Source organism: Ailuropoda melanoleuca, chromosome 1 (assembly GCF_002007445.2).
Source record: "Ailuropoda melanoleuca isolate Jingjing chromosome 1, ASM200744v2, whole genome shotgun sequence".
In the NCBI taxonomy this organism is placed as follows: Eukaryota; Metazoa; Chordata; class Mammalia; order Carnivora; family Ursidae; genus Ailuropoda; species Ailuropoda melanoleuca.
Genome location: NC_048218.1, coordinates 110,083,099 through 110,098,149, shown reverse-complemented (window position 1 = coordinate 110,098,149; position 15,051 = coordinate 110,083,099).

Here is a 15,051-nt window from a genome sequence, read left to right as displayed (position 1 = left end):
CTTCCTCTCCCACTACCCCTGCTTGTGTTCCCTCTCTCGCTGGCTGTCTCTATCTCTGTCAAATAAATAAACAAAATCTTAAAAAAAAAAAAAAAAAAAAGAAAAAGGTGAGTCAGAGGCTTGGGAAGCTCAGCCCACAGCAGACGCATTTGTTGACTTCCAACATCAGCCACGTTGATGTCTAGCTAAGTAAACGCTTAACACCCTCGCCCCACTGCATAGAGCCGCTGTAGTCACGGAACTCTTAACCTACTCGGGTGAAGGGAGAAGGCTTCATGGATCGGGACTCGTTCCCCACAGGAAATGCCTCACAGCCATTGAAAGGACGAGATCTTGCCATTTTACATCGACGTGGATGGAACTAGAGCGTATTATGCTAAGTGAAATAAATCAGAGAAAGCTAATGTATGATTAAACTCGTATGTGCAATTAAGAAACAAAACACGTGAACATGGAGGGAAGGAAAAATAAAATAAGATAAAACAGAGGGAGGCAAACCATGAGAGACTCTTAACTCTAGGAAACAAACTGAGGGTTGCTGGAGGGGAGGTGGGTAGGGGGGATGGGGTAATTGGGTGATGGGCATGAGGGAGGGCACGTGATATGATGAGCAGTGGGTGTTATATGCAACAGATGAATTGCTGAACTCTACCTCTGAAACTAATAATACACTCTACGTTAACTAAAAAAGAAAAAAAAAAGAAAAAGAAAGAAAGGATGAAGTAGGTATGTGTGTGCTCATAGAAAGAGCCAGGGACCCACTAGGGATAGATGGGAACAGGTGGGGACAAGTGAGGGCAAGTGAAGGTAGGTGAGGGGCAGGTGGGGGCAGATGAGGGCAGCTGAGAGCACATGGGGACAGGTAGGGACATGTGGGGGCAGGTGGGGACAAGTGAGGACAAGTGAGGGCACGTGAGGGACAAGGAGGGACAGGTGGGGGCAGGTGGGACTAGGCGGGGCAGGATGGCTGGGTCTCCTGAAGCAAACCTTCCCTCATCCTGAGGGGAATGGCTGCAGCTCATTCTGCTACCCTGAGTAAAGAATCCCTTTGGCCTTCGTGGACCTGGAGAGTTCGGCATCCTTGGTGGAACAACAGACTAGAGCCTGTGGGCTAAGAACTCCTTTCCCCCAAGAATATGAATTTTTGATGCCCCGTCTGAGAACAAGGTTCTGTTCTCATGGAGGAATGGAGCCAAGCCCAGGGAGGGGGGTGCCGGGCTGGCCCTCCCTGCCCTTGGCTGGGGCTGCAGAGAGGGCTGGAGATGGGGTACGCCCTGGAGAGACGCACCAACAGTACCTTGGAGAATCTATGATCACAGGAGCCCATTACCTGATGTAGGAAAGACGTTAGGGTTCAAAGAAAGAATTCTTAAGACATCTTTGGTGCAAAAAGGTGGTTTTATTAAAGCATGGGGACAGGACCTCTGGGCAGAAAGAGCTGCACTGGGGTTGCAGGGGTGGCCCATTATATACCTCAAGCTGGGAGGGGCTTAGGGACAGCGTGAGTCTCGAAGGAATTTGGAAGCAAGGTTTCCAGGACCTTGAGGGGGCTAGCTATGGTTGGGAATAGGTCATTTATTACCGTCTAATAAAACCTTAGTCATGAGACCCTTCAGATGCATATTGGCGGGTCATATGCTTGGGGGATGATTGCCAACACATATATTGGGGGGTTTAGATAAAGGAGATTTCTAAAGGAATTTTTGTATGTTAAAAAGTAGACTTACAGGATCCTGGGGGTCAGGCTAGGATTGCCTATGCCCTTAGCAAAGTATTAAGTTCGAGGCAGCTGATTCCCTAGACGAAGGTCACTCTGCCTGTTTCAAGGACTTGTCAGTGGGCTGTAGGTAGTTAGGAAATTCAGTGATTTTTTTCCTGCCTTTGTTTCCCACATCATGACCTTCTGGAAATACCTCCGTGGAAATAAAAACCATTAGATACACAATTATATTTAATGCTTTTTAAAATGTTTTTGAAGGGTCAGTCAGCATTTTAACTTCTTTGAGCTGAACTTCTGTGACTCCATGGCATTTGGTATTTCCCAATACCCGAGTTTCCACGTCTGCTGTGGGACGGCAGAAAGGCACTCATTTGCAAAAAGAGGAGAAAAACCTTGTTCCCTTGTTTCTGCTCCATGGTTACTCGTGAAACAGCATCTTTAGGGCCCTTCAGAGCCAACCTTCTCTTCCCCCTGGCAGCCAGCAACAAAGATGGACAGAGTGCATTCATTCAGCCGGCTTTAGACCCACAAGCCACGATCAACCGGCCAGCGTAGGCGGCCAGGCAGCACCGCTCAGAAGATTCCTCTTGCTTCCAGCTTCCCTGGAAGCTGAAAGTTCCCCCACAGTGGGTTTGGTGGGGGGAGACGGTGTGACACTGATTTATAATAAGGAACGGATATTGAGTCTTGCCCCAGTTTCCAACACACAGCTCCTAAAACCCTTGGAATTTCCTAAGTAGAGGAGCAGAAAGGTGTCTCTTGTGATGCTAACGTGGTGATGTTTTAAAGCGCCTTAGCACAGGGTCTGGTTGCCAGGGAAACCAGTCCTGCGAGAAGAGCTTGGCTTTTTTCAGCCCCACCCCACCCCCACCTCTGGGAGAGGGCGGGGCTCCAGGTTGAATCAATCACCAAGGGCCAATGATTTCATTAATCATGTCCTTGTCATGAAGCCCCCACAAAAACCCAAAAGGACAGGTCTGGTGAGCTCCTGGGTTGGTGAGCACATGGAGATGTGGGGACAGTGGGCCCAGGGAGGGCCTGGAGCTCGGCACCCCCTCCCCAGACCCCGCCCTGGGTAGCTCTTCTGTTTCTGAGTTAACCCTTTCACAACAAACCGGGGATCTAGGGAGTAAACCGTCTCCCTGAGTTCTGCGAGCTGCTCCAGCGACTTCATCCGACCCAGGGAGGGGTCGTGGGAACCTCTGGTCTGTGGCTGTTCGCTCAGAACCCAGGTGACAGCCTGGACTTGGGGCTGGCGTGGGGGAGGGTGGTGCTGGGGGACAGTGGTAGATGTCAGGTAGATGGTGTGGGGGTCCAGGTGGATTGTAAGGGCCCATCTGCCCTCGGAGGAAGGCTGCGTGGTGGGGAGAAAGCCCCAACGTAATGTAGGAACTAGGATCGGAAGTGGAGTCGGTGTCAAAAGGCTACGTGATGAGTGACATTAATCGGCATGAACATATTCATCAACATATCGATGACTTTGAAAAATGTCAACAATACAAGTTACTAATTATAGAATCACTTTTTCTTACACTTTCTTCAAAATGGTTAGCGGGATGAGTATTACCGGATCACAAAAGACGTTATGGTGACGTAACGTCTTTTGTGACCCAATGATGTAAGCGCACATGGGTCAAAGCCCCAAGCTCTGGGCACCCTGGCTCTCAAGGTGGCTTCCAGCAGTTGGGCAGACCAGGGAGCCGGGGTCTGTTCTGAGCGCTGGCAGCTGTAATCAAGCATGCCCCACAGACCACACCGGCCCCGATCACAGAGGGTGCCCAGAGCTCAGAGGAAAACCCACCAGGGCTGACATCCTAAAGGCTGGTGTGGGTTGATGATGCCAGGGACAGGCCTGCCAGCGTGAAAGCAAACGTGTGGCTAGCGTGACCCCACTTTAGGGAAACTGTGTGTCCACGAACTGGTTTGAATGGAGAAGAGTGTCATCCCTGAGGCCCCCCAAAAAGCTGTGCGAGCTCGGCCACCCCAGAGATGGGGTCCCACTGCCAACTCGTGGGCCAGAACCCAAGGCCAACACAGGTGGGCCAGGGGCAAAGTTCTGTGAGACCCATCTCCAGAGCCATGGGGAATGAGCAAAGAGAGGTGGGGTGCTCTGAGGCCCTGCTGTGCATGGCAGGGCTGGGGAAGGGATACAGGCCGGATGCCAGCCCCACCCTAGCCCCGCATGGTGCCCTGCCCCCGAGAGACTCTGTCTCTACCTCCCCTACCTGGGCTAGGCCAGACCCAACCTGTGACCTGGGCCTCCAGCCTCACTCAGGGTGACCAGTGCCATCTGCTCCCCCCAAGAGCCTCCAAATACTGCTGCCGAGGCCTCTTGGCAAAGGGAGTCTGCAGGGGAATAATCACACCCTCTCCAGGCTTCTCCACTCATCTCTGAGGGATATTTTTACTTTGAATCCCTCCGTGGGGAGTTGGGGTGTCGTGGTTAGGGCCCCAAACCTGCAATCGTGTCTGGGTTGGGGGACCGTGATGGGGAAGTTCCATGTGGGGCCCCCAGTCTGGAGCCCCCCCACCTCCCCAGAGAGGCCACAGGCAGAGGCTGTGGGGGTGGGGGGACATCTTGCACCATCATCAGCTTTAAAGAACTTCGGCCTTCAGGGCAGTGGGATTTGGACTTGCTGATTACCTGTCCTTCATTAGGGTAACCGGAATCCCAAATGCACGCAAGTCTGGAATTTAGGCAAGGTTTGGGGTTCCTTCTAAGACCTGTCCTCTTACTCTGGCTGAGCAGCACCGTAAACCACACGGCGGGGGCGGGGGGGAAACCCCACACGGCTGGTCCCCTCTGCCAGCCGGTCCCCTCCGCCTGCCTCCGCGGGGCTGGGGGTCTGCTCATTCCTTCCAAGTTTGTTAGAGAGGCTACCTGCTTTACTCTTGGTTTCTTCTATCTGCCTCGGTGTTTCTTTGCTTGCTAGAAGCTGCTGAATTCATGAAGGCAACATGCCCTTGTTTTAAATAATCTCCTGTTATCCTGAGACTTTAGCAACAAGCGGGGTGAGGGGGGCGTAATCACAAATGTTTGCACGAGTTTTATTTTTTTTTAATTCCCTCCAACTAAAATTAATGACAATTACTTCCTGTATCTCAACAAAATACAACCGACTTTTGGCCATGAAAATTGTTTTCGGCCGGAATTGACGCTTGCACTTCTGCCAGTCTTGATAATTACTGCTCCGTTACGGCTTCAGCTAATACTTTGCTAAAGTAAAAACAAGCGATATGATCAGAAAATGTGGGTTTGTACGTTCATCATACACGCACGCGCGCACACATGCTCCCAACCGCGCACGCTCACAGGCTCGTGCAGATACATGCACACACGTGTGCACACACTCACGCCCACACACACAGCCCTCGGGGAAAGTATCTGTGATCAGAGAGCTTTCCCACTGCCTCGCCGAGACAGGATCTCATCCAACGACAAACGTTCCGCCTCCTGTTGAGAAGCAACCAATGTGGCCACACAACAGGGCAAGACTTAAATCGGAACACCTGCCCGGACACCCTTCCATCGCTCTACACCCCAGGTTCCCCGTCCAGCCTGGACCCACACACAGGAGACACCCTCCCCAGGCCCCAGGGCGCCAGGCTGCTAACCACACACAGGTGCATCTGCGGGGGGCACATCCCTCGAGGAGGATACCCCTCGACATTCTGCATGTGTGCTTGGCTAAAAATGCCCCCACGTCAACACAAATTCTCGAAATAACAATCAAGGGGGAACAGATGGATGACGAGCCACCTGGACTGGGCCCCTGAACGTGGCTCTTGCCGTGTACCGGACGCTAGCGAGCCCCAGGCACCCACGGGGGCCCGGCAGAGGCCTCCGCGGTCTGGGACTACTGTAGCTCAGCCCTCCCCCCGCCCCAGGCTGCAGACAGCGAGGGGCCGTTCCTTTGCTGCACGTGGGCACCCCCAGAGAGCCAGTGCTCCCACTCAGGGTCACTGCGGCCCACCCTGGGGCCACTCTGCCCCCCGCCCCCCTGCCAATGTCAGGGGCAGGTGGTCCACACAATTAAGAAACTCCTGCTTTAAAGAGAAAAGGGGGCAGCCTCAAAGAGCAGCCCGTGAGGCTTCGTGGGCTAAGCCCCACAGGAAAACCCATCCCACCCCTGCCCAACACCTCGCCTGCCTTCACCCGGTAAATATCTGGCTTCCCTTTTTAACCTATGTACTCAAACTCGGAGAGTTACCGCAACTTCCCCAGTTTGAAGAACAGTGGCCTCTGCACTGACCAGAGCTATTTGCAATTGCACTGGAAAACAGTATAAATGAAATCAGGATCACGGAGAGATGGAGAGATCAGCGTGCACTCCGGGCTAGGAAAAACGTGGAATGCGTCCCTCATGTTGCAACCGCCTATTTTAACGGCCTTTTGGGAGGGGCTCCCCGGGTCTGAGACCTCATCTGTAGAACTCACAAAATGCTGCAAGGATTAAATATTATAAACCAGCACAGTGTCCAATGAGTGACTGATCTTGCTTTGCTTTCCCGCATCTGCCCCCACGATTCAGCTGCCCGATCATACAGCAGCAGCCCACCCTGATCCCAACCCCAGATCAAGGCTCAGCCTTCCCCCTGTTGCCCCTGATTTTTCCATACCTGCGTCATCTGGACGGGAAAGGCACTGAGGGCTTCTACAAGAGGGAAAGCTGTGTCTTCAGGACGTAACTCAGTATGGCCAAACGACGACGCGGGGCTGTCGGGAAGACCAGTCATGGGGCGCCTGGGTGGTGCAGCTGGCTGAGTGTCCGACTCTTGATTTCCACAGGTCATGATCGCAGGGTCATGGAATCCCACCCCACATGGGGCTCCACGCTGGGTGTGGGGTCTACTTCTGGATTCTCTGTGTCCCCATCCCCCTTACCCCTCCCCACCCCCACTTGTGCTTGCACTCAATCTGTCTCTCTCAAAAAAAAAAAAAAAGGAAAGGAAAGGCAGAGACATGTCAGAGAAAGCCAGCTGGGATGTGACAAGTCTGAAATTTATCTTCTAAGTAACAAATCTGAATCAGGACGAATGTGTCTGAAGGAATTGCTGAGGTCTCCAACAGCTAGATTTCCAGGTAGATCTTCGAAAATCTACGCAAAACATTAAAAGGACAGAGAAAAAAATTAAAAGGGAAAAATACTTGCAACCTATATCACAAATGATTAGTAGCCTTAAAACATGAAGTTTCTTACTGTAGAGAAGAGAGAAGAAAAATGAACAAGAAGTCCACAGGAAAATGAGCTTGGATATTAACAACTGACAAACAGGAATTGAAAATGACCTTTCAATACAGAAAAAGATGCTCGACTCACTCAGAATAAGTGGAAAGCAAATTCCAAGTACAGTGGACCTGGAACAACTGGGTTTGAGCTACACGGGTCCACATACACAGGGATTTTTTTTATATATATAAATACCATACAGCACTGTAGATGTATTTTTTTTTTCCTTATGATTTTCCTGGTAACATTTTCTTTTCTCTGGTTTACTTATTGTAAGAATCCAGTATATAATACATATAACAAGTGTTCATCGACTGTTTCATGTTTTCTATGAGGCATTTAGTCAACAATAGGCTATTAGTAGTTAAGTTTTGGGGGGAGACAAGAGTTATACATGGAGAGTCAGCACCCCAAACCTCGATGTTGTTCAAGGGTCAAGTGCACACTGAGTTAGGATAGCTCACCTATCAAATTGGCAAAAATCCAGAAGACTGATTACCTCACACAAGGTAAGACAAAGGGATGTGCTTTCTCACATACACCTAGGGGAGATGCAAAATGGCTCAGCCCCTGCAGAGGGGAATTGAGATAAATCACACACGCAGCTACCCTCTGACCCACCAGTGCCATGTCTAAGAATATTCCGGCAAGTATGTCAGAAGACATATGCACAGGGTTACACATGGTAGCCCTATTTTACAACAATACAAAAAGAGAAAGGCCAGAATAGGAGAGAGTAGAAGCAGCCCAAAGGTGCATCCCTTGGGAGGAGCTGGGCAAGTTTCCACACTGCACAGGACAGAGCCAGGCACCTGTACTGATGGGTGGGGTGTCTGCCTCAAGGTGACAAAAGACCATCACTCCCACCCAAACAATGAGAAGAGAAAATACACTTCTAAACAAAACAGTATTTTATTTAAACCCATCAGAAACATGCAGATGCAAAAAAAAAAAAATTCTGAATTTACTAAATTCTAGAAGGCTCTAAACCCTCCTCCAGTGAGAAAAGACCAATGGCCACTTGCTCCCTGAGATCATCGCAGAGCAGAAAATGAGCAAGTCTGCCAGGATGAGGAGATTAAATGGGCTGGCGTGGAGGGGGGCAGCTGGAATCCAGAGGACCCCGAACACGCAGCCAGCTCACACATCCCGCCAACTCTCCTACTCGAAAATCTGGAGAGAGAGAAATCTCCACAGTCCTGAGGTATTTAGAGCCAAGGGCTTTACTACAAAGAGGGATCTGGTGCAGCCCTGAAGGCGTTTAAGACCAGAGATAAATTGCGAATACATAATGTGGGGACCCACCATGGCCCCCTGACTCTGGATGGACCATAGTGAGCGCTACTTGCCCTGGCTGCCTAAGAAAGCACAAGGCACATCCTCCCCACTGTCCTGGATATTCAAAGTCAGGCACAGAATCAAAACTTATCAGATATTCAGAGAAACAAGAAAATGAGATGCCCTCCCCAATAAAGAGATAAAATAGTTATAGAGGCACACTGAGCAGTAACACAGATTTTGGAATTAGCAGGATTTATTTTTTAAGATTTTATTTATTTTTTTATTTTTTTGGCTAGAGAGAGAGCACAAGCAGGGGGAGCAACAGAGGGAGAAGGAGAAGCAAGCTCCCCACTGAGCAGGGAGCCCGACATGGGGCTTGATCCCAGGACCCTGAGATCATGCCCTGAGCCCAAGGCAGACACTTCACCGACTGAGCCACCCAGGCGGCCCAGAATTAGCAGGATTTTAAAATAACTGTTATAAATATACTAAAGTAATTAAAGAAAAGTATGAGAGTGGATGAAAAGATGGACAATTTCAGCAAAGAAATGAAAACCACAGAAAAGATCCAAATGGAAACTCTAGAATGAAAAAAAACATAATAACCAAAATTAAGGAAACATTCAGTTGGTTTAGTAGAGGTGGAACAAAACAAAACAATCACTGAACTGAAAAATAAATTAATAGAAAGGATTCACACTGAGGCACAGAAAAAAAAAACAGAAATAGATCCTGTCACAGATGGAGAAAACATCCAATGGCCTAGTATAACACAGTTATATACACAGAAGGAGAGAGGGAATAGAGCAGAAGCATTTCCACAGAGATCAAGCAAGAGCTTCCTAACGCTGTCGGTCATCAGACCAACAACTCAAAAGCTCAACACATCCCATGGTGGACAAACACAAAAAGTCTACACCAAGCTACGTCCTAGTCCAACTTCTGAAAACCAAAGAGAAACTGGGTAAAAACACCCAGAAGGAAAATCATTGTATTCTGTGCAACAGCAAAGAGAAAGGCAGGTGGCTTTTCCTAAAAACAAAGAAAACCAGAGTGAGGAAAATGAAATAATTTTTCAAATGCTGAAGAACAGTATTTCCAACCCTAAATTCTATAATTAGCAAACATATCCTTCAGAAATGAAGCCACAATAAATCATTTTCAGAAAAAAAAGAAAGCTGAGGGAATGCACAGCAGCCGTTCTATACTGAAAGAAATACCACAGGGACACATTCAGGCTGTCAGGATCTTGGAGGCAAAAGCACAGGTCTGTCAGGAGGAGCACAGGGCACTAGAGGAAGTCTGCTGTGGCCAAAGAAAAAATGTAAAAAGATATATGTAAGAATACTGATTCTTTTTTCTTTAAGGTTTTTTTTTTTCTAAGTGGGGGGAGAGCACACAGGAGGAGGGGCAGAGAGGGAGAGGCAGAGAGAATCTCTCCGTGGTGAGCAAAGAGCCTGACACGGGGCTCAATCTCACGACCCTGAGGTCATGACCTGCACTGAAATCAAGAGTTGGATGCTTAACCAACTGAGCCACCCCGGGGTCCCAAGAGTAATACTTCTTTAAAGTAAAAATCATAACATTGTGCTGCGTGTTTTATAACGTGTGTAAGCAAAATATATCACCTCAATAGCACAAGAGTGGGTGGCCATCCCAGTAACAATTCATGTTGTTCTAAAGCCCTTACATGGAGAAGTGGTCCAATATTAACCCATGGTACCCTGGGAAAAGCGTAGCATGGTGATTGTAATCTCTAAAATCAATGATCAAAAAAATACAAAAAAGCCAATAGAGGCCATGAAGTGGAATACCAAAAGATATTTAATGACTCCAAAGGATGTAGAGAAAGAAAAGCAGGACAAAGATTCAGTGGGACAAAAAGAAAGTAAACAGGAAAATGGTAGACTTGGCCCAATCCTGTGGATGATTCTATTAAATGTTAATGAACAAGAACAGTCCAATTAAAAGACAGAGATCAATAGACTGGGTTCAAAAAAAAAAAAAAAGCAAGACCCAACTACCTGCTCTATAAACAATGAACTTCAAATATAAATGCACTACTAGGAAGGAAGAAATCAGAAGAATTATGAGACTATATCCAAAGGAACAGTAACTGTATTAAAACAGGAACACCAACATGTCCTGGGACTTGGAATCCACAGACAGAATCAGAGACATAGCAATACCCCAGAAATCAGGGAGGGCACGAACAGAATTAAAACATCTGAATGTGCTTTCATTGCACAGAAAGAGGGTAAAAGCAGCAACCGCTACTAGAACGGTATAAATTGAAGAAGACCTTCGTAATTTCTAGGGAGTATGGCAACATGACTAAAGAATAACTCTGAAACGAGTAGGAAGAAGTAAAATACAATCATGAAAATTAACAACAGGATGCCACGTCTGGCTATGACAGAGTGAGGTTTCCCCAGCTCCTCTTCCAGCCGCTGACCGCAACTGACATGTCTAGTAACCACAGCCGGCCGTGTAGAGGGGAGCCAACGCAGGGAAGGGGTTGCCCACGATGGAGTGTTTCCTGGTGTAAAGGCTCCTCTTTCCTCTCTGGTGTTGCCCCAAGGGCAGCCCCAAGCACAGAAGGTACAATGCTGGCTTTCTGGCCGAGGAACTCAGAGAAAGCACTGCTAAAGCCAAGAGGGTTGGCAGGAAATGCCTGTTTTCTTCCATTCTTTTCCCTCTGAGCTTTGCCCAAAGGCGTGGCTCTCCGTCTTGGAGCAGCAACGGCACAGAGAACCCACACGGCACGAAAAGCCACCTGGCTTCTGGCTAGAGACAAGGAAAGGGGCCTCTGTGGGCCAGAGAAGGTGGGCAGCCCCAGGGAAAGGCGGCCATGGCCGAGATGGCCTGCTTCTGAGTACAAACATGCCCAAGTCCCAGGCTCGGCCCAGGGGCTCCTGAGTGGGAGGGGCTCAAGGCAGCACAGCAAAGCTCAAAAGCAGAGTGGAGATTAGAACCACTGGCCACAGACAGCGAAACAGAGCTTGTGGTTCATAACCATGCTGATATCCCGCTAAGAGAAACAAACAAGAGCGTCAACATTCCCCAGGAGATGATAACAGGACCTGCATGGAGAGTCTGGGGAATGTAACATTCCGCAGGCAGAGGACAGAGTCAGAAACACCAAGAGAATATGAACACATCTCAAGAGGAAGGACAGTGGACAGGGGAAGGCCAGCCTCCAGGCCACCGAGCTACTATCACCATGCTCTGCGAGGCCAAAGGAAAGACTCTAAGTGAAAGAAAAGTTGAAGTTCTCACCAGAGATGGGAACTGTAAGAAATACCCCACAAAAACTGGAGAAGAGAGAAATGCAGTATATAAAATAAAAATGCACCAGATAAAGTAAGGGAGGTTTGACAAGTAGCCAGATGCTGTCCTGGATGTGGGCGTGCGTACTTGGGGACCTGTGGCCAGTTACTAATGGGGGGGGGGAGCGGAATGTTATGGTTCAGCCTGCTCTGAACATGAGTGCGTGCACTTCTGAGCGCCGCTGAGGTCCGCATCAGAGCCGGGACGCCCAAGAGTCTGGACAGTGTTTGGAGGGTATGCACGTCTCCACACGCTGACTCTGGGTTTGAGCGTGGGATTTGCAGCCTAACTGTAGTTCAAGATGAAAAGCCACGTGTAACCGAGCACACTCTTTCGTTCTGAGGCAAAGCCCTGCAATGAAATCTCAGGCTGCCGTCTGTCTGTCCATACTGGCTTTCAAGCAAATCTGTTGACTCTGTGGTGAGTCCCAGTGGAGACAGTGGGCTCTGTCTCTAATGTAAATGTTTATACTGTGTTTCTCAGAAGCTCTTTGAGGCAAATTATCTATATCTTTTATAAAAACTCTTCAGCGTCTCACTATCAAGTAGACACGAATACTCAGGATAGCTTACCTTCCACACTCAGCATCTCTTGGGGAACACTTAGTGATGATTTTAAAAGTTTGATTATCGGTGGTAGAGAATTGCTTGAATCAATTAAGTACCTGGGATTACTCTTTGAAAACAGATGTCCCCATACTTTTTGAAGAAGAACGACTATATTGTCAAATTTCAAATACTTCTAAAAGAATCATTATCTAATCCTTAAGTAAGCCAATTAAAAAAATAAAGGGATAGAAAGAGAGCATGCAAACAGCGATCAAAAGAAACTCAACTATTGAAACTCCTATCAAATGAGTGGATTACACCACAAATAAATCAACAGGACAAGGAAGAACATTAATGATAACAGGGTCGAAGGGTCAATTCACCAAGAACACAGAAATTCTACAAGTGTGTGCAGAGCTCAGTTTCAAAATACAGGCAGCAAAAGGTTATCAGACAGAAAGAAGAATTGATTTTGGAGCCTGTTCCGTGGCCTGTCGGCTGGTTTGTCCCCACCCCTGGTCTGGCTCCCAGCTCAGCCTCCTCTCCTGGGGAAACCTGCCCAGTTAAGCCAACTCAACAGCGGTGGGCTCAAAAAAATGAAAGCCTCATGTCATCTGCTCAGGAAGACAGCTGACCCCAGCAGTCACTAACCATAATCAGGCCAACTGAATTTTGTTAGGGAGAGGGCTCTATTCTGCCTCTGCCCGTTTTTCCACAGCTGTACAGGACTTTAAATTCATTAAGCAACTGTAGGCCAGGTACCTTCAAGGGGGTGGCGGGGACCATCTTTCCACTGACCGCCCTAGTTTATGCTAATTAACCACCACCGCCAGATGAATCAAAGTCTGACAAAATCAACCAGCATGATGCAAAATTGAGTTTTCACCCCCCCCCCGAACAATTACAATCTGGGGGGTAGGGGATCCCTGCAGTTTTGTCAAATAAAAACGATTGCATATTGAAATATAATTCTCCCCACGTCGCTGCCCACTGCCGCAGCCCCACGTGGCTGTTGCAGGACCTCACCGAGAAGGGATGAGATTCCCACCACCCGTGGTCCTGAGAGTTCCTGAGACTTGGAGCGGAGGCTGGGGTGGCCCGCGGGCGCGGCGCCCGGCTCTCTGGCGACCCCTAGGGCCTCCGCGCGGCACCGGCGCCCGATCTCCCGCCGCGGCCAGGCGGGGGCTGGGAAGCCCAGGGCGAGGGAAGGATCCAGGTGTTCTCCCGGAGCTTCCCAGACGCCACTCGGGATGACAACGCTGCAAGCGCGCCACGCTGCTAGGTGCCCGGCACGGCTCCCGTATGACACTGTCCTAAGCACAAAGGCCGACCTCAGGGCAGGGATCTTCGGCTGCACAAGCGGCTCTAGTTTCAGAATCGAAGTCTCCGTAGATGGTAAAGGGGCACATGCAACCCTCAGGGAGTTTTCTGCTTCCCCTAGTTTTCCAGCGCAATCGGAGACGCTGTTCTCGGATGCCAAAGCAGCTGACATACAGCTACAAGGAGGGCAGCAGGGGAGGGGGGCAGCCGGGATGTCGCGCAGGGTGTACGGTAAACAGGGCAGGTCTCTAGAGCTTGGGCGAGGAACCGAGGAGACAGGAGTGCGCGTCGCTGCGGAGCTGGGGACGCAGGCCGCTCTGTGTGTCTCTGATCTCCTCTCCTTGGAGAGCCTCAAGTATGACTTTTGTTTTATCTGTTGTCTGTGTATTTGCTGTGAGCAAACTGGTCTTCCCATTCTAAAGGGAACACGCACACACACCCAGCTCTGCACACGCCTACACACAGCGAGGGCAAGCTAGCTTCACTCACGGCGGTGCAGGGGGCTGCCCGGGGTCAAGGAGGGAACACAAGGGGGTCCTGAGGTGCGTTTCTACTGCAAACTGCACAACGCTCCTCCAAGACACCTGTCCACTTCCTAGGGTAAGACTCCATTTCCAACAGCGTCCAGGAAAGTCCCCTCCCGCGGGGGTCTCTTCGGTTCGCAAGGCTGATCCACATGCTCTCGGCAAAAGAGCCTTGCAAAGGGCAGTTAGCGATTCAATCCTGGACCACCGGCGCCCTCTGTTGGTCACCTCGGGAAGGGGCGCGCAGACACCTTTGCAAACACCGGGCGCGACCTCAGGACTTCACCGTGGCGCAGAGAGAAGCAAGAGTCCCAAACAATCCCCACTTCGACGCACCGGAGAGAACCCAGTACAGGAATACAAGGTGGTCTGGGAAAACGATAGTAAAAATAACCAGTTGCGAGGACTATTAGGTTGTTAATAACACCTCGGCACTGCTCGCTTTACTGCTTTTATCATCGTTTTGATGGGGACGTAAACTCCAGTTGAAAACATAATCAGGGAGAATACCTACGACAAGAACAGTGGTGATGTCCAAGCTCCGACAAGCCTTGCTAAGCACCCATTCGCTGCCAGACCGCTTTGCCAGCTGAGGACTTTGCGTGAAACACCCAGTGAGGCTTCACGGCTGTGAGAAGCGAACCTGGAACAAGCGAAAACCACGTGCGCACCTGCAGATGCGCATTCGTACGTCCTGGGACGAGGCGGGGGGAGTGGGTGCCAACGGCCCCGCGGGTGCAAAGTAAACCAGAGACCTCGACGTGAATCAGGTATTCTCACTCAGAAATGTCCCACGACCTTCCCGACCCGAGGACTCAAATTTTGCAAAGCTTCTCAAAGTACACTCGATGAGGAGCGGAGCACGCCAGCCTCCCTGATACCAGCTTTCCATGGGGCGACCTCACACAGGCCCGCGGGGAGAAGGGCGGCAGCGCCGGACTGGCCAGGGGCGCCAAAGACGCGCCAGGGTGGCCGAGGCGCGGGGTGGCCAGAGGCGCCGGGAACGGCGGAGTGGCGGGGCTGCCTAGTTCCCCGGGACGGCGGGGTGGCGAAGGGACCGGCGTGCGCGCGTGGAGCAGGTGCCTGGGCGCCCGCGC